Genomic DNA, 20375 nt, shown 5'->3' with positions numbered 1-20375 from the left:
AAAAGCAAGAGAGTTCCAGAAAAACATCTATTTCTGCTTTATTGACTATGGCAAAGCCTTTGACTGTGTGGATCACAATAAACTGTGGAAAATTCTTCAAGAGATGGGAATCCCAGACCACCTGACCTGCCTCTTGAGAAACCTGTATGCAGGTCAGGAAGCAACAGTTAGAACTGGACATGGAACAACAGACTGGTTCCAAACAGGAAAAGAAGTATGTCAAGGCTGTATATTGTCACCTTACTTATTTAACTTACATGCAGAGTACATCATGAGAAATGCTGGGCTGGAAGAAGCACAAGCTGGAATCAAGATTGCCAGGAGAAATATCATTAACCTCAGATATGCACATGACACCACCCTTATGGCAGAAAGTGAAGAGGATCTAAAAAGCCTCTTGATGAAAGTGAAAGTGGAGAGTGAAAAAGGTGGCTTAAAGCTCAACATTCAGAAAACGAAGATCATGGCATCTGGTCCCATCACTTCATGGGAAATAGATGGGGAAACCGTGGAAACAGTGGTTGACTTTATTTTTCTGGGCTCCAAAATCACTGCAGATGGTGATTGCAGCCATGAAATTAAAAGATGCTTACTCCTTGGAAGGAAAGTTATGACCAACCAAGATAGCATATTCAAAAGCAGAGACATTACTTTGCCAAGGTCCGTCTAGTCAAGGCTATGGTTTTTCCTGTGGTCATGTATGGATGTGAATGTTGGACTGTGAAGAAAGCTGAACACTGAAGAACTGATGCTTTTGAACTGTGGTGTTAGAGAAAACTTTTGAGAGTCCCTTGGACTGCAAGGAGATCCAACCAGTCCATTCTAAAGGAGATCAGTCCTGGGTGTTCTTTGGAAGGAATGATGCTAAAGCTGAAACTCCAATACTTTGGCCACCTCATGAGAAGAGTTGACTCATTGGAAAAGACGCTGATGCTGGGAGGGATTAGGGGCAGGAGGAGAAGGGATGACAGAGGATGAGATGGCTGGATGGCATCACCAACTTGATGGATGTTGAGTCTGAGTGAACTCTGGGAGTTGGTGATGGACAGGGAGGCCTGACGTGCTGCAATTCATGGGGTCACAAAGAGTCGGACACGACTGAGTGACTGAACTCAACTGAACCACTTCTTCTTTATCCATTCTTCTGTTGATGGGCATTTAAGTTGTTTCCATGTCCTAGCTATTGTAAATAGTGCTGCAGTTAACACTGGGGTACATTGTCTTTCTGAATTATGGTCTTCTCAGGGTAAATGCCCAGTTGTGTCCAGCAATCCCAGTTTTAGGTGTATATCTCAACAAAATCAGTATGTTGAGAAGCAAACAAAATCGGTATGTTGAGATTTTTACACTCCCATGTTCATTACAATATTATTCACTGTAGTGAAGATATGGAAACAACCTAAATGTCTGTTTACAGATGAATGAATAGAGAAAATGTGATATATATATTATACATAATTATCTGGTATGTGTATACAATAAGAGTATTATTGAGCCATAAAATAGAAAACATAGAAGAACATAGATGAATCTTGATGACATTATGCTAAGTGAAAGAAGTCAGACAAAGACAAATACTGCACAATCTCACTTACATGTGAAAATAAAAAAAAGTCAAATTCACAAAAACAGGTGGGATGATGGTTGATATGGAGTGGAGGGTGTGGAAAATGGGGTGATATTGGTCAATGGTATAAACTTTCAGCTATAAATTGAATAATCTCTTGTGATCTAACACAATATGGTGACTATAATTAGTAATACTGTATTAGAATACTGTATAGTAATACTGTATACTAGAAACAGAGTATATCTAAGGCATTCTCAGAACAAGAACAAAAATGACAACTGTGAAGTGATGGATGTGTTAATTAACTTGATTGTTTTGATCATTTCACAATGTATCAGTTCAGTTCGGTTCAGTCGCTCAGTTGTGTCTGACTCTTTGCGACCCCATGAACCACAGCACGCCAGGCCTCCCTGTCCATCATCAACTCCCACAATTCACCCAAACCCGTGTCCATTGAGTCAGTGATGCCATCTAACCATCTCATCCTCTGTCGTCCCCTTCTCCTCCTGCCCTCAATCTTTCCCAACATCAGGGTCTTTTCCAATGAGTCAGCTCTTCGCATCAGGTGGTCAAAGTATTGGAGTTTCAGCTTCAACATCAGTCCTTCCAATGAACACCCAGGACTGATCTCTTTTAAGTGGACATGTTGGATCTCCTTGCAGTCCAAGGGACTCTCAAGAGTCTTCTCCAACACCACAGTCCAAAAGCATCAATTCTTCGGCACTCAGCTTTCTTTATAGTCCAACTCTCACATCCATACATGACCACTGGAAAAACCATAGCCTTGACTAGATGGACCTTTGTTAACAAAGTAATGTTTCTGCTTTTTAATAAGCTGTCTCGGTTGGTCATAACTTTCCTTCCAAGGAGTAAGCATCTTTTAATTTCATGGCTGCAATCACCATCTGCAGTGATTTTGGAGCCCAGAAAAATAAAGTCAGCCACTGTTTCCACTGTTTCCCCATCTATTTCCCATGAAGTGATGGGACCAGATGCCATGATCTTCGTTTTCTGAATATTGAGCTTTAAGCCAGCTTTTTCACTCTCCTCTTCACTTTCATCAAGAGGCTCTTTAGTTCTTCTTCACTTTCTGCTATAAAGGTGGTGTCATCTGCATATCTGAGGTTATTGATATTTCTCCCGGCAATCTTGATTCCAGCATGTGCTTCTTCCAGCCCAGCGTTTCTCATGATGTACTCTACATATAAGTTAAATAAACAGGGTGACAATATACAGCCTTGACATACTCCTTTTCCTGTTTGGAACTAGTCTGTTGTTCCATGTCCAGTTCTAACTGTTGCTTCCTGACCTGCATACAGGTTTCTCAAGAGGCAGGCCAGGTGGTCTGGTATCAAACATCATGTTGCATATTTTAAATACATACCTCAATAAAGCTGAGGAAAAATTGGTAGAAGATAAGAAAACATCATGCTCTGACACAGTCTATGATAAAATTACATGATAATACTAAGTGAGCTATACATGAAGAATACCAAAAGGACAAGGCTCAGGGCAAAAACGAAATGGATATTTTTACTGAACAGAAACATAGTATGGTATTAACACAATAGAGCTGCTGGACTCTAGATTCAGAAAGAGAGCAATGGCAGTAGGGACTTGGCTTCCGTGTAGAATATGGCCCTATATGTTTTTTATGTGAGATGGAAGACTAAATTCAGGATCATAGCTTAAAACCAGAGACTACAGTAGAGCATTCTGCACACAGAAAGTGGCTGAAAAGCCCATATGGCCACAACTGCTGCTTAGAGCTATGGCTTGTAAGAAGCAAGAGGTTTAAGGAGAAAACAAAATTTCAGCCTTGTAGCCAGGCACTAATAAAGCCGCTGAAAGCTTCATAGGGTGTATGAAATATTTTTGTTTCACAATAGGTCATTGGAAAGCTGATGTGGGACAAAGGGAGGTTGGGGGAGGTTAGGAAACACTGGATGCAGAACTACTTGACAAAGAGGAGTCAATTTTCATTAGATTTAAGAAGAAGACTATTGATGATCTTAAGCTTAGTAGTTTCATGATAGTGGATAGTGGATCCAAAAACCAGAATGAAATGGTAAGGTATTGAAGGTAAAATGAGGGATTCAAACGTAGAGAGTGTAGATATCTTGAAATATAGACTATGCTTCCTCTATGGAGAGTCAGGTGGGGGGAACACTGACGGACTTTATCCTACTTATTTACAAATGGGAAGGGCCAGTAAAGAAGGGATGGGTGGAAGTCCAGAGGGTGGGCTAAGGTGGCAGAGACAGATGACAGAGCAAGTCCCTAAGAAGAAGTCTGTGACCCTTTGGGCTAGAGAGCCTTGGCAGTGGAATCTTTTCTTAAGAATAACACAGAGTAACACAATTATTTTCCCTCTCACTTCACAGGAGATCATCAAGATATTAGGATACTGTGGGGACTAGAGTGAATGAAACGGATCTTTGGTATATTGAAGGCTGAGGTCTGCGAGGAGTGAGAACTCTGATTAAACATGGGGCAGAGGGTGAAATGCAGAAGAATAAGGCTGGAGGCAGTAGAAGCAAAGGACATAGCATTTAAATCCAGTTCAAGTGGAATGGCTAAGGAAGGACAGCAGGGTCCTGGGGCAGGAAGAACTCCTGCATATTCTATGCATGTAGCAAACATGTGCATTTCAAAGACAAATTTTGTTGCTGGTGAGGATAAAGGAAAAGATTCTCAAGGGACTAGATTTTCTGTGTGAACGTGTAGAATTTGGAACTAGCCAGATTTGTGTATTTGTCAGTGTGATATTCAAGCTCTTGTTTATATTTGGGGGGCATTTTGAATATTAATTAGATATTAATTATATATCTGTCTCCTTATATTGTACTTTCCTGAATGCAGAGACTATATATTACCTACCACAGTTGGCAGCACTTACTGACTCAAGGAATGTCGTGAAGGATGTTAGCAAGCACTTCCCAGACAATTAGTTCTGTCAAAACTTGAAACAATTAATACAAAAGACAATGTAAAAATCTGCAAATTAACCTTACCACTTGGAATTAAATCTTTGAAGACTTATTTAGTTTTTTGAACAAGAACTTATTCTTAAAGTATTTCTAAGATTATATCTTTAATGTGATATCACTGTTTCATTGTCATTATATAATGTTAGGATTTTTTTATACATTGCCACTTTATTACTCTTAACTGTATGATATGATGAGCTAGGTTATTTGGGAGTGATAGGCAATCCTCCAAATTTCAGCATCTTAAAGAGAAAGAAAAGGAAAGTGTACTATTTTTTTCTTGTTGCCTGTCTGTTGTGGATTGGCTATAGGTCTGTTCCATGCCATCTTCACTCCAGGAGCCAGGCTAATAGAGCAGCTTTTCACTTGAAAATTGCCAATTGTTGTGGAAGCAGGAAATGATAGAATGGCAAAGCATGCTTTACCCTGAAAGCCTCTGCTTGAAGTGATCCATGTCCCTGCCCACACTGAATTGGCTGAAGCAAGTCATATGCTACTTCTGACTTCAGCACCGTGAGGATGTTTAATTCCCGCTGGAGGAAAGGCAGTACATTTTTGTGAATAGTTACACAATCTACTACAGCATAAAAACTGTTACATTTTCCAAAAACATTCTTGGGAGGAATATTTTAAAGCATTTTAAAGCTGAGAGTCAGACATTTTACTCACAGAAAGTGATATCAAAACAGTGGTGGCCAAGAAACTCATACTCTGAGAAATATATTTGTACTTACTGTAAAGCAGTTTCCCTCAAATATAGGAACAAGTACAGGAACGCTCTAATCCCTTACTGCGTGTCGCGGTCTGCCTGTCTCAGTGACTCCCCTCTTGCCCTGGTGTCAGAGTTAGCCTCGCAGCTCCCCTCCCTGTGGACTTCAGGGCAGCCGTGCCAGTACATCTCTGCCAGTGAGGCCACTGGGTCTTGTTGGTCTCTGTCCTTTTGTCCTGACTCAGCTCTTACCACGAGCAATGAGGATAAATAACACTGGTTTAACGTAAAATAGTCTATTTGTCATGCAGTGTTTACTTTCTTTATGGGATTTCTTTTTACAAATGGTTAACAACTTCCCCCTCCCCTTTTTTTTTTCCCTTAAATATGCATTCTAGGTAAGGACAGTGAAAGAGTAGCTGACAGGTTACTATTTAGGTGTGTTTCTTTCAGGACTTGGTGAGTTATTTAGATTTTCATGTGATATGCGATAGATTTCTGTACTAGCTCTGAGCTATTTATACTACATAGGGGAAACAATAGCATGCAGCAATAGTATGCTTCCCCTATGTAGTACACATAATTTATATTTATAACTTTCAAATGATTTTTATTTTTGGTACATTTACTTTCTTAACAAAACCTCATGGCAGTAGTGTTAAAATTAGTTTGTTTTCTTAGAGGAGGTACAAGTGTGGTTCATAGCAAATACAATTTTTCCTCAGCTTCCCCTCTTGTTATCTCTCCTTTGCAGTGAATCAGTTATCACCTTCTAGAACATCCACTGTTATGGTCCACATAAATTATTTCTCTCCCTTAGCAGCAGTGAATACTTTGGGTTCTTCCTGTGGCAACATCTATCCTCTAAAAAGATCTTTTTTCCAAACCCTCAGAATCTTGTTCTAAATATTTGCTTGTTGGTTAAACAAATCTAGTAAATATAATAGTGGATTAACGTATTTTCCCTCTAATATAATGCATTTGCCTTTGAAGTTTTCTCAAAGACCGTGACTTAAGCATCGTCAGTGCAACAGTGAAACATTTGTGTGGCATCAACTTCTGTGTGTGGATATGGTCATGACCTTGTTGTTTATCCTAATTTAATTCTCAGAACAACCATGTGGGGTAGATAAAGTTATTATCTCCATTTTACAGTTGAGAAATATTATGACCACATTTTTTTTCTGATACTGATAGAATCCAATCCTTCTATCCATTCATTCTTCATTTATTGGATGCCAAATATGTGTTTGGTAGAAAGATAACAAAGAAATCAATAGTTTTTGCCAACCAGAGGATCATAACTAAGTGTGGGAAGAGACACGAAGAAATGAAGCAACTAGAGGCTCGGTAACGGTGGTGTGAATAAAGTGCTGTGGGAACACTGATATCTGCAGAGGTCTCGGAAAGCAACCTTTGGGAGATAGTGAAGGGCAGGGAAGCCTGGCACGCTGCAGTCCGTGGAGCTGCAAAGACAGGACTTAGTGATGAAACAACAACCTGGAAGGTTCTGTAAGGTAAGGCTGTTGAGCGGAGTTTTGAGGAGTGGGCAAGAGTTGTTCAAGTGAAAAGAGAGGGCAGAGAGGCAGTCTGGGAAGGGGTGATACTGTGTCAGAGTGTGGAGGAGGGAAAGAGAGAGGCTGTCTCAGGAAACTGCTTACAATCTGGCCTGGGGAGCCCTAGTATGTGTGTGGAATCGGAGCTGTGAAATGAGATCAGAAAGCAGAAACCAGATGGAGATGGAAAGCAACTAAAGGATTTGGAATGTGGTAGAGATTTGTGCTTTAGAAGGTCACCTTTGCAATTGTATAAAATTTGCATGCCAGAGAAAAATTGACCTCAGATTAAGGAAATAAAAACAAAAACAAAAACGTATAAAATCCTGAACACACCAAACATAGACAGTAATCAATGATCAATTAAATTTCTTTAACTTTTGGTCAATAACTAATGTTTATCTGAAATTTACTCTGAACAAGAATAATTACTTGTATTTTTTTTCAGAATGTAGAATTAGATATTATTTAGAAGTTATTATAATTGTTTTAATTCCTGCTGTACAGAAAAATGATTCAGTTATACATATGTGTGTGTGCGTGCTTCAGTCATGTCCAGCTCTTTGCGACCCAGTGACTGTAGCCTGCCAGGTTCCTCTGTCCATGGGGTTCTCCAGGCAAAAATACTGAAGTGGGTTGCCATGCCCTCCTCTGGGGATCTACCTGACCCAGGGTTCAAACCCATGGCTCCTGTGTCCCCTACATTGCAGGCAGATTCTTTTTCCATTGAGCCACCTGAAAAGTCCATCTGTTAATATATATGTACATTCTTTTTCATTATGGTTTATCACAGGATATTGAATATAACTCCCTATGTTATACAGTGGGACCTTGTTGTTTATCCTAATTTAATTCTCAGAACAACCATGTAGGGTAGATAAAGTTATTATCTCCATTTTACAGTTGAGAAATATTATGCCCAAATAAGTTTGATAATTTGCTACATAAATTACAAAATGAAGGAGTCAAGTATTCGAATAAACTTCTGACAACCACAAATTCAATGCTCCTTCCACAATACCTCTTTTTTCTCTCTGCTTTCAGAATTTGTACTCATAACACAGGAAAGGAAATGTATCCCTATAAAGAAGGATTTTTGTGGTTTAGTGTTTTGTGTTGAGTCCTAGACTAACAATCAAACTGGGGGACTTAGATTGAGTGGGTAAAATAAAGTTTTATGATTAGAATAGTCTTTGCTGAAAGTAACTCATTCATAAGTAGAAGACTTATTGTAATAGAGGATGACAGAACGCAATCTGAGCAGACTCAGGAAGTTCATTGATAGGTGCCCGGTAAGCCATGGCACATTTTGCACCAAGAAGTTAAAATGTTTCACATAGTGTTTAATTAACACCAACTGCTCTTAACTGAATAAGATATGCCAAAGGAAGAAAGGTGAGGGGAGAAATGTGACAAAGAGGGAACTCAAAGCCCCAGAGTGTTGTGGGTGCATTTAGTTGTCCACTCATGTCCCAGTCAATGCCTACTTGCTTACATGTTAGTTTTCAAGCATGGAAATTTCATTAATTTTCTATGACCAATACAGTATTTTTATGCCTGCTCAAACACTTTCTTGACAGTGATATTTAATTAACATATTGAAAAATTATTTTAATTTCAGAAAATCTGTGTTTTCCCTAACAAACTGTCATTGCTTAAGATAGCAAAACAATGAACATTTATCATTTATTTCATGCATTTCTAAACATCTCTCAGACCACTCTGTGAAAATGTATTAATATTTCTTTTATAATGCATTTTGTGGTACATTTCAACTCTCAGTGAGGTCTGAGTTCCTAGACTATATCTCTAGTTTTTAGGGTATACTAAAAAAAAAAAAAAAGATGACATAATGTTTCAAAAATTACCTGGTTTTAAAAGTCTGTAAATACCAACCAAATATTAATTCTATGATAAATATGAATGTAAAAAATAGCTTTTTTGCTGTATAGTTTACATCTTAAAGGCAGACATGAGACATTATAATATTAATTATGTGCTCTTACTCATTATAATTCTACTGATTTCTATTGAGTCATTTAAATGAATATGTTTGTATGTTACAATTGAAGTTTTTTTTTTTTTTTTTCCTGAGTAAGACTTTATTGCAAGGGCTGTTACAAATAAAATTCTACTTCAAATAATTTTTAGGCATTCATTTTTTTAAGGTATGCTATAGTTCATGTTGAGTGTTGCAAGGTATGGTCTGCTAGTTCTTTAAGATTTAAGTAAAGTGATACTTGATTTATAATATGATGAACCACATAAATAATAATTTTATTTCATTTAGCTATGTCTTCATAGTGTGTTAATATGCCATGAACCTATAATATTCCATATACTTTACTTCAATATTCCAAAGACTATGGAAATAAAATGTTTACTTTGGAAACTCAGAAACACAGAAAAGATATATTTCTTTAAAAGATGAAAAGAATATTTAAATTATCCTCTTTCACCAGAAGAATATAATGTAACCACTTTTTTTTTTTTTTAAGGGATTAACTCTAAAGAAAAAAGCAGGCAGGAAATTTCTTGAAAGAAAATTAAGGCTTTGTATTTCAGTGATTACTGAAATTTTGCAAGGAGATGATATTTGGTGGCTAAAATATAAAAATGAAAATCTCCATTGCCTAAAGTGAAACAGTAACTATTCTAAATGTCTTATCCACATGACATTGAGAATAATAATGGAAAACTTTCTTAGTTTCTTTTAGTTCAACCATTTAGCTCAGACTACACTCTAAAACATATATGGACACGACTGAGAGACTGAACTGAACTGAACAGAACACTCTAAAACATATACTTACACCTACCAAGAATTACTTACCAGGCTTTGTCCGTTAGGAAAAAAAAGTGAAAGTGTTAGTTGATCAGTCATGTCTGATTGTTTGTGACCCTGTAAACTGTAGCCTGCCAGGCTCTCAGTCCGTGGAATTCTCTAGGCAAGAATACTGGAGTGGGTTGCCATTTCCTTCTCTAGAAGATCTTCCCGACTCTGAGACTGACTGTCTGAGTCACCAGGGAAGCCCCAATTTCTACCTCAAAAGAGAAACTGGTAATTCAACTAATTTCATTTGCTTTTAGTAAAAATTATCTGATATTTAATTTGGAAAGGAATTAAAAGTAAAAGGGACACTATGAAACTTTTGAGGGTTATGGGTATGTTTAGTAACTTGATCATGCTTGTGGTTTCATGGGTAAATGCATACATTAAAACGTGGTGAAATTTACACTTTAAATATTTATAGTTTTTTGGTATGTCAGTTAAATCCAATAAATATGTTTAAAAATATGAGTGAGTGTATTGTATATATTGTGTGTCAATATACAATATGAGTATATTGGAACAACAATAATAAGCTCATACAGAGATTTAACTTTTAAAATAATTTCACTAATACAGGATTGGAAGACAACCCAGGGGTCTTTCTGCATTTCCTCATGTCTTATGAGCAGGGACCCTGGCTACTTTTGTTCCAGGCTATCTTTTCAGTGATATTTGTATAGTAAACAGTCTTGGGAGGTAAAAGTGTCTCCCTCTAAAGCAAAGGGCAGGTTTGTTTACTGTCTGGTATGAAAAAGATAATGTGTCCCTCTGGGGCAAAGGGCAGTCATTCTTACTGCACATTATAAGAGATCTGGGTTCCCTTTGCTTGGGGCTTCTTTCTGTAATATGACCCATGGCACATACCTTCTTGATACTACACTTAGAGACTGAGGTCTGGGACATGGTACAAATCCTGATACTCTAGCTACTATATTGATGCAAGTAATAAATTGACCTTTGTCTCTGACATAGGAGTCTCATGTCTTTTTCCAGCCTTTGTGAACTATGGCTGTCTAACTTTCAGGTATAGTAAAATGCCAGATCCTTTATAAAGTTCTTGACAGCTTTGATGATAAGGATAGGATGCTGAAAGAGACATTGCTTTCTGGAAGAGGAAAAATGAGGGCCTCACCACCGATAAATGGGATCTCAAGGAATTCCATGAGGAACTGATAAATATGGAATGGACTGCATGATCAACTGGGCAATAAATGATCATCCACTTTACCACTAGCCAATGAGGAAGGATTTTGAGAGGTTGTTGCAGGTTGAACTCTCTTGCTTTTTTGATGATCCAGTGGATGTTGGCAATTTGATCTCTGGTTCTTCTGCCTTTTCTAAAACCAGCTTGAACATTTGGAAGTTCACAGTTCATGTATTGCTGGTTTGGAGAATTTTAAGCATTACTTTACTAGCGTGTGAGATGAGTGCAATTGTGCAGTAGTTTGAGCGTTCTTTGGCATTGCCTTTCTTTGGGATTGGAATGAAAACTGACCTTTTCCAGTCCTGTGGCCACTGCTGAGTTTTCCAAATTTGCTGGCATATTGAGTGCAGCATTTTCACAGCATCATCTTTCAGGATTTGAAATAGCTCAACTGGAATTCCATCACCTCCACTAGCTTTGTTCATAGTGATGCTTTCTAAGGCCCACTTGAATTCACATTCCAGGATGTCTGGCTCTAGGTGAGTGATCACACCATCGTAATTATCTTGGTCATGAAGATCTTTTTTGTACAGTTCTTCTGTGTATTCTTGCAACCTATTCTTAATACCTTCTTCTGTTAGGTCCCTACCATTTCTGTCCTTTATTGAGCCCATTTTTGCATGAAATGTTCCCTTGGTATCTCTAATTTTCTTGAAGAGATATCTAGTCTTTCCCATTCTGTTGTTTTCCTCTATTTCTTTGCATTGATCCCTGAGGAAGGCTTTCTTATCTCTCCTTGCTATTCTTTGGAACTCTGCATTCAAATGGGTATGTCTTTTTTCCTTTTCTCCTTTGCTTTTCACTTCCCTTCTTTTCACAGCTATTTGTAAGGCCTCCCCAGACAGCCATTTTGCTTTTTTGTATTTCTTTTTCTTGAGGATGGTCTTGATTCTTGTCTCCTGTACAATGTCACGCACCTCCATTCATATTTCATCAGGCACTCTGTCAGATCTAGTCTGTTAAATATAAGGGATTTGATTTAGGTCATACCTGAATGGTCTAATGGTTTTCTCCACTTTCTTCAATTTCAATCTGAATTTGGCAATAAGGAGTTCATGATCTGAGCCACAGTCAGCTCCCAGTCTTGTTTTTGCTGACTGTATAGAGCTTCTCCATCTTTGGCTGCAAAGAATATAATCAATCTGATTTTGGTGTCATCATTCAGAAAACTAAGATCATGGCATCCAGTCCCATCTCTTCATGGCATAGATGGGGAAACAGTGGAAACAGTGGCTGACTTTATTTTTCTGGGCTCCAAAATCACTGCAGATGGTGATTACAGCCATGAAATTAAAAGACGCTTACTCCTTGGAAGGAAAGTTATGACCAACCTAGACAGCATATTCAAAAGCAGAGACATTACTTTGCCAACAAAGGTGCATCCAGTCAAGGCTATGGTTTTTCCAGTGGTCATGTATGGATGTGAGAGTTGGACTATAAAGAAAGCTGAGTGCCAAAGAATTGATGCTTTTGAACTGTGGTGTTGGAGAAGACTCTTGAGAGTCCCTTGGACTGCAAGGAGATCCAATCAGTCCATCCTAAAGATCGATCAGTCCTGGGTGTTCATTGGGAGGACTGATGTTGAAGCTGAAACTCCAATACTTTGGCCACCTGATGTGAAGAGCTGACTCATTGGAAAAGACCCTGATGCTGGAAAAGATTGAGGGCAGGAGAAGGGGACGACAGAGGATGAGATGTTTGGATGGCATCACCGACTCTATGGACACGGGTATGGGTGAATTGCGGGAGCTGGGGATGGACAGGGAGGCCTGGCATGCTGCAGTTCATGGGGTCGCAAAGAGTTGGACACGAATGAGCGACTGAACTGAACTGAACTGCGGGTTGAACACTAGGGAGTAAATTGAAAGGTAGCTGTATGAATTGTGCCCTTGTCCTTTGGGTGGGAGACTTTCATGTCAATTTGGTGGCCAGCATCAGGCCTACCCCTTCGGGTTTTAGATGCATCACTTCCTTTACATTGATACCCAGCACATTCCTTTAGAAGAACACCTAATAGCTTTCTCTAGTCAAAATTGAATGTCTAACTGATAGAGGCCTTTTGACTCTCTATCCCGAGAGTCCCATTTTAGGGTGGGTCAACTCAGATTTAACAATAAGATGAGAAGTCAAAAGTCATAGTCATAGTCAAAGTTCCAGTTTTTCCAGTGGTGATGTATGGATGTGGGAGTTGGAACATGAAGGTTGAGTGCCAAAGAATTGATGCTTTCAAATTGGGGTGCTGGAGAAGACTCTTAGGAGTCTCTTTGCCTGGAGGGAGATCAAATCAGTCAATCCTAAAGGAAATCAACACTGAATATTCACTGAAAGGACTGATGATGAAGCTGAAGTTCCAATATTTGGCCACCTGATGCAAAGAGCTGACTCATTGGAAAAGACCCTGATGCTGGGGAAGATTGAAGGCAGGAGGTGAAGGGGATTACAGAGGATGAGATAGTTAGATGGCATCACTGACTCAATGGACATGAGTTTGAGGAAACTCCAGGAGATAGTAAAAAACAGGGAAGCCTGGCGTGCTGCAGTTCATGAGGTCACAAAGACTCAGACATGACTAGTGACTGAACAACAACAACAACAAGAGAAGGATTCCTAGAGTTTCACTTGTCAAATATTCAAGACTGGGCTTGAATATTTGACAAGTGGGCTTCCCAGGTGGCACAGTAATAAAGAATCTGCCTGCCAATGCAGGAAATGCAGAATACAAAGGTTCAATCATCCCTGGGTCAGGAAGATCCCTGGAAGGAGGCAATGACAACCTGCTCCAGAATTCTTGCCTGGAAAATCCCATGGACAGAGGAGCCTGGCAGGCTACAGTCCATGGGATCGCAAAGAGTTGGATATGACAGCGACTGAGCATGCAGCTAATGTGGTCTGTGCAGTATCTTGGCTTTATATGAAAAAGTGATAGCTATCCATCCGGGGAATGGGACTCTCAGTTCACAGAGGTTTTTCTGTTTGTCTGGGCTTAGTTCACTGATGGTTTGTCTAGGCTGAAATAAAAAAATGAGCTGCAGTAACTGTTCAGCCTAAAGACCAGTTGTATAGAACTAAAAATGGACATGTTTACCCTGCATAGTGGTCAGAAATCAAGGCCATTCTCATACCTCTGGCCAAGACTCCTCTTGATAACCTTGTTATATCCTTACCAACTGTAGGCTATAATGAATGTCCTAGCTGGTAGTCTGTCACATAGAAAATTATAAGTGATAAATAAAAGACATGCCTCTTTGGGCCTGTGAAACTGTGGAAACAGATTGTTAAAACTGTTGATTGAACTGTTTCTGGATCACTCACATAGTGCCCATGAGAAAAGCTCAATCTATGATGAGAACAGTTAGAACTAACTATGGATGCTCTGCCCAGATTGTTACCATTGCTTTGTGATCCATCATTGTCCTGGACATGACAACATATCCACCATTATAGATTCGGTATAAATATTTCTGATGCAGAGGCTACTCCTGCATAGAAGACTTTTGGCTCTGGCAAAAGTAAACCTATCTGTCCTTCCATAAGGGTGTCACATGACATGGGGTTGGGGCCCTCACTCACTTCTGGCAGGTTGACTATATATCAGAGGAATTTGTGTCACTCCAAAAGCAAGAACTGAACTGAGTTATTCTGATTGAACCAAGGACCTTAAGGTTTACCACCTGGCCAGGAGACCATATTGAAATTATTGTCAATCTCTGCCTTCAGATTGACATAGGTGCCTCTTAGCTGCTGCTGCTAGGTCGCTTCAGTTGTGTCCGACTCTGTGCGACCCCATAGATGGAAGCCCACAAGGCTCCCCCGTCCCTGGGATTCTCCAGGCAAGAACACTGGAGTGGGTTGCCATTTCCTTCTCCAATGCATGAAAGTGAAAAGTGAAAGTGAAGTCGCTTAGTCGTGTCCAACTCCTAGCGACCCCATGGACTACAGCCAACCAGGCTCCTCCGTCCATGGGATTTTCCAGGCAAGAGTACTGGAGTGGGGTGCCATTGCCTTCTCTGAGGTGCCTCTTAGAGACTCCCATGATTTTGAACAGCATTTTCTTTTCAGGGGTACCAACTGTGGTCAGGACTGTGCATTAATGGGGAAGCCAGGCATTAGTTTGATTTCTTGCCAAAAATACAGTGACCTGTACCTTAGGGGTGGTCTAAGAGAACTTCAAATATTTTATATAGTTAGAAAAGGTGGACTCTGTGGGAGAGGTAGAGGGTGGGGAGATTTGGGAGAATGGCATTGAAACATGTATAATATCATGTATGAAACGAGTCGCCAGTCCAGGTTTGATGCACGATACTGGATGCTTGGGGCTGGTGCACTGGGACGACCCAGAGAGAGGGTATGGGGAGGGAGGAGGGAGGAGGGTTCAGGATGGGGAACACAGGTATACCTGTGGTGGATTCACTTCGATATTTGGCAAAACTAATACAATATTGTAAAGTTTAAAAATAAAATTAAATTAAAAAAAATTAAATTAAAAAAAATTAAATTAAATTAAAAAAAAAAAAGAAAAGGTGGTACAAAATTTGTCCTTGACTTTCACTGAAGTGATCAGTAACACTGCTTTGACCCTGAAGGCATTCAAGTCAGCCTCAACTCACTAGCCAAGGTTGCTATAGATATAAAATTGCCTCACTCTTCTTCCCATACTTTTCTGTTGTGAGATTAAATTATTCTTTGTGAGAAGGCTTTTCCCTGACGTAGATTTTCTTATAGTGTAGATTTGAGAGTTCCAAATCTTTACAGATAGGAAAACATTGTTTTTGTCCATATTGCTTCCCATATCTTTGTTTCCTTCCCAAATGTGTCAACCCCAAAGTTTTTCTGTCAGTCTGCAAAACATGGAAAGTATAAGCTCTTTTTCTCGTTTGTACTTTTGTGTCATAAATTAGGTTTTGTGAAAGCGTTCAGTTACCATGGTGATAGCCACTAAATAATGTAAAGGAACAGAATTCTCTCTTTTAAATATAAATTGTGCATTCATAGCACATCAAATAGGCCCTAGATTCACCGGCTTCTTCAGCATCAGAAATACCTGACAATAATGCCAAATTATCACGGCTTCTTCTTAAAGAGAGCAAGAACTAATGATAAGAAATGTTTTGAGATATATAATGGAATATGTGCGGACTTAAAAAAAGATGTAAATTTAAGGAATGTAAACGAACTAGTGGTGGGAAAGTATACCATGATACTATCTGAAGTGTGTTATTTCAATTCTAATCTTATGTTTCTGGCGCAAAAAAAACATCTAAAGAAAATATTCCTTTTAGTTCTCCCTTTATATAGTCTGCCTTATCAGATTCTATTTCCTATTTGAAAATATAACTGAATATAAATCAAGATGGTTTTAAAAGTATATATGAATTTAGAATGCTATAACATTTTCTGTGAAATGTACTATATCTGATGTCAGCTAAAATAGCATTAGAAGTGACCAGATCTGATAATAGCCTAGATTATTTTTCATCTCTTTTTATGGGGCTGAATTAAGTGACACACTACTAGAGAACTAGTAACAGTACCCTGAACTGGTCTTTAAAGTTTAGTAAAGATAATTTTTTTAATAGAATAAGAAGAAAATTTTAAGTTTAGTCAAATAAAGCTAGCTGTTCTAAGGGTCATAGCTGAAAATTCGTGGTACAATTTTAAAAATATATATTTATTTTATCTTTGTCTGCGCTGGATCTTCATTGCTGCACTCAGGCTTTCTCTAGTTGTGGCCAGCAGGGGCTACTCTTCATTTCAGTGCATAGGCTTCTCACTGCCGTGGCTTCTCCAGAAGCGTGGGTTTCTAGATCCTGGGCTCTAGGCGCACAGGCTTCAGTTGTGGCTCAGGCTCTTAGTTGCTCCGTGGCATGTGCAATCTTCTCAGATGAAGGTTTGAACCCATGTCTCCTGCACTGGCAGGTGACTTCTTATCTCCTGTGCCCCCAGGGAAGTCCCGGTGGTAACATTTTTTAAGTTCACAGGATGTGGCAAAAGACTACTCCAACTTTCATTGTGGTTAAGTGAGTGTGGGGGCTCAGGGTGGGAAAACTTTTCTCCTTTTGATGCTTCCTTGCACGTGGAGGAAGTTCCCAGTAGGTTAGCACTCCTGCCTGTTGGCTTTCCCTTCCTGCTCTTTCATAAAGGGAGGGGAGTGGCTTAATTTTATTGCTGAATTTGGAAGGGCAAACTGAACATACCAAGAATAAACCCCCTTTTCTCTCCCTTCTTTTGAGAAGTCAGCTGACCGCAGAAGGTAGGCACACATTCTAGCCTATTCCTCTGTGACGACCCACATCAGATAGTCTGATGAAACTGAGTGCTATGAATAACTAAGACTACTTCTATGGTTAGTTTTAAGGAGCCCTAAAGCTTTTGGATTTAAGTCATAATCTACAATGTCAGCTTTGTAGTAACAGTAAGGGTAAAGTTTTCATCTTCAGGCTTTTCTTGTTACTGCAGCACAGCTTTGCTTAACATGACGAATATAATATATTTGCTTGAATTACCTTTTTTAAATACCAGTGGTTGAAATAGCTTTACTTAATGACATTTAACATAATTCATCTGTGCAATTCCACTATTTAGTTTTATTCATTTTCTTTTCATTTCTGATTCATATGTTCAATTCTTTCTTCCCTGTAGGCACTCATTCTAATGTGCTTTTTGTATGCCCTTGAATATTTATGCACCGTTACAAAATGTGATTCATTGTGTTATATATATATTTAAAATTTACATAAGTATTACGTATAAAAAGCTATGTAACTTTTTCCAAGTTTTACATTTTTCTCTCAAAATAATGTTGCTATGCACATATGGCTAGAGATGTGTTTCTTTGCAGAACATCTGAACTTTTGATGGACTTGTTTCATGAGAGCAGGGAAATGTCTGAGAACAGGAGTGTGGAAAATGGCAAATGCTGAGTGGTAGCTCCTAAGGGTATATCTCTGTAAGAAATCTCATGGTTTTGCTTATTGTATGTCCTTCATGTGGACATAGACAGTGAACTTGCAGGTGAGCTGAATGGGTGAATCTAATCACAGTTCTAGATTCAGGTAGTTTGTTTCTGTTATTTGGGGAAAGTTTCTTATTTGGTGAATTTAATGGGGAAAGGGGAAGGAAAAGAAAACACTTAGGTGAAAGATAGGAAGCTGATACAGTTGATAGTGTTGGGGTATTGGGAAACAGCAAGAACTAGGCTTGACAAATATCAGTTCCCCTCTCCCCTACTTAAAGCCACTGATTGACACAGGAAGGAAACTGCAGAGAATAGGCACAGTCCTACAGTACCCATGCAACATGGACCTGAACAATGACTGTTTGACCAGAACTAGAGATAAAATCCTGACTTTGAGAGAGAATGTTTGTATTTCAAAAATAATTTTCATTTACTGATTGAATACCTTCTAAGTTTTATGCATTTTACATGGATTCTCACATTAATCCTCATACAGATTCTGAAGACAGTATAATTCTTATTCTCATTTTATAGCTGAGTAAGTTGAAGATGTATCATGAGTAGAGTCAAATCCAGGATTTAAAATCTGTCCGTATTTTTTTGGGCTCCAAAATCACTGCAGATGGTGACTGCAGCCATGACATTAAAAGACGCTTGCTCCTTGGAAGCAGAGCTATGACCAACCTAGACAGCATATTAAAAAGCAGAGATGTTACTTTGCCAACAAAGGTCCGTCTAGTCAAAGCTATGGTTTTTCCAGTAGTCATATATGGTTGTAAGAGTTGGACTATAAAGAAAGCTGAGCACCGAAGAATTGATGGTTTTGATTTGTTGTGTTGGAGAAGACTCTTGAGAGTCCCTTGGATTGCAAGGAGATCAAACCAGTTAATCCTGAAGGAAGTCAGTCCTGAATATTTCCTGATACTGAAGCTGAAACTCCAATACTTTGGCCACGTGATGCAAAGAACTGACTCGTTGGAAAAGACCCTGATGCTGGGAAAGATTGAAGGCAGGAAGAGAAGGGGATGCCAGAGGATGAGATGGTTGGATGGCATCACCAACTCGATGGACATGAGTTTGAGCAAGCTCTGGGAGTTGGTGATGGACAGGGAAGGCTGGTGTACTGCAGTCCATGGGGTTGCAAAGAGCTGGACATGACTGAGTGACTGAACTGAACTGAACTATATTGTCTAAAATCCATGTTGTTTCCAGTATGTGATGGTACCTCTCTATTTCAAGGAGAGAAATGTTAGGGATTTCTCTTTGCAGTCAGTATATTAGAGCACTCCTGGTGTGCAGTTTGGGAGCAAAAACATGGCTTAGATACAAGAAGAGTCTCTTAAAAAAGAGAGGTGAATCAGCATCTCATTGAGAACAGTAACCTTTCTGTACCTGATGCAGAGTGGGAGTTTGATAACTATTGAATGGATGTTTGTTAAATAAACCACAACCGGAACCATACTATTATACCATTTGTAATTTGGTGTGTATTTATATAAACTACTTGCTACTTAACCAAAGGCAGTTCTTTCCATTATATGCCTTTAGTTTTCCCCGAACTAACAGTTTGTAGACCATTTGAAGTCCCAAGGCAAGCAAACAAATAGGCAATCAGAGAATCTCCCTGGACATTGTTCGGGAACAATACCTGAACCAGGTGTACTCAGCTGACAATGACAGCCACTTAGCTATGGCTTCAGGTGAGCAACAGAGTAAGCAACTGCCTAAGAAATAGAGCCAAAAATGGCTTCTGCATTCCAACTGATGGTCAGGCTTCATAGTTTCTATGTGAGAAGATACTGGAGCATGTCAAAATATCTAACAGCCCCATTGTTTCTTTCATTTGTTTCTTGTCTGTTTCTTCTTCCTATCTTCCTTTCTTAATATTTTGATTTGTTTCCCCTCTTAAAATTTTCTTTTGATTTCAGTAATTAGCAAGTTAATGATAAATTTTACTAAAGCATTTCTCAGACTCTATGGAAGGGATTTAAAAAAATATTCTCATTCTACAAAAGGGGAATAATCATTATGGCACCATTAGGCATGTAAATACAGTATTTAATCAAATTACATGTTGAATACTAATGCGAGCATGTGGATATCTGAGGAAGGAGAGAGAATTTAGATTAGGATATTCTGGATTTTGCCCTTCTGGTGAAAACATAATGGCTTTTCTTTATCTAAATCTTTTCCTTCCTCTGGAAGGCTTTCAGCAGACCATTTTCTTACCCCAAAAGAAGCAAAGAACTGTCTGAAAATGAATTTATGTCCTGTTCTTTTCAAATGGAATAAGGAGCCTATTGAGATTATCTCACTGCAAAGTTAAGCTTGATGTGATTTAGAATAATGCCTCTAACAGAAGGTTCCAGACCTGATTGTTACCAATGTTTGTATACCTCAGTGCCAAATACTAGGTGTTTAAGTTTTAATTAATTGTGAAATACAGATTAGGTATGAGTAAATAAAGATCCTAGATAATTAAAAAGTATGATTTTGGGGGCCATGTTTTGTATCAAAATATAAACATGTGGCATAATTTAAATTTAATCAATAAATTT

General features: G+C 38.8%; 1 long non-coding RNA gene across 1 annotated transcript in view; it reads left to right on the top strand.

Annotated features, from left to right (window-relative positions):
* LOC132343311 (uncharacterized) overlaps positions 1-20375 on the top strand; it is a 292991-nt gene that overhangs the window by 71838 nt on the left and 200778 nt on the right. The gene's annotated exons all lie outside the window — the stretch shown is intronic.

Source organism: Bos taurus, chromosome 21 (assembly GCF_002263795.3).
Source record: "Bos taurus isolate L1 Dominette 01449 registration number 42190680 breed Hereford chromosome 21, ARS-UCD2.0, whole genome shotgun sequence".
Taxonomy (NCBI): Eukaryota; Metazoa; Chordata; class Mammalia; order Artiodactyla; family Bovidae; genus Bos; species Bos taurus.
Note: the sequence above shows the minus strand (reverse complement) of the source record. Positions and strands in the feature narration are given on the sequence as shown.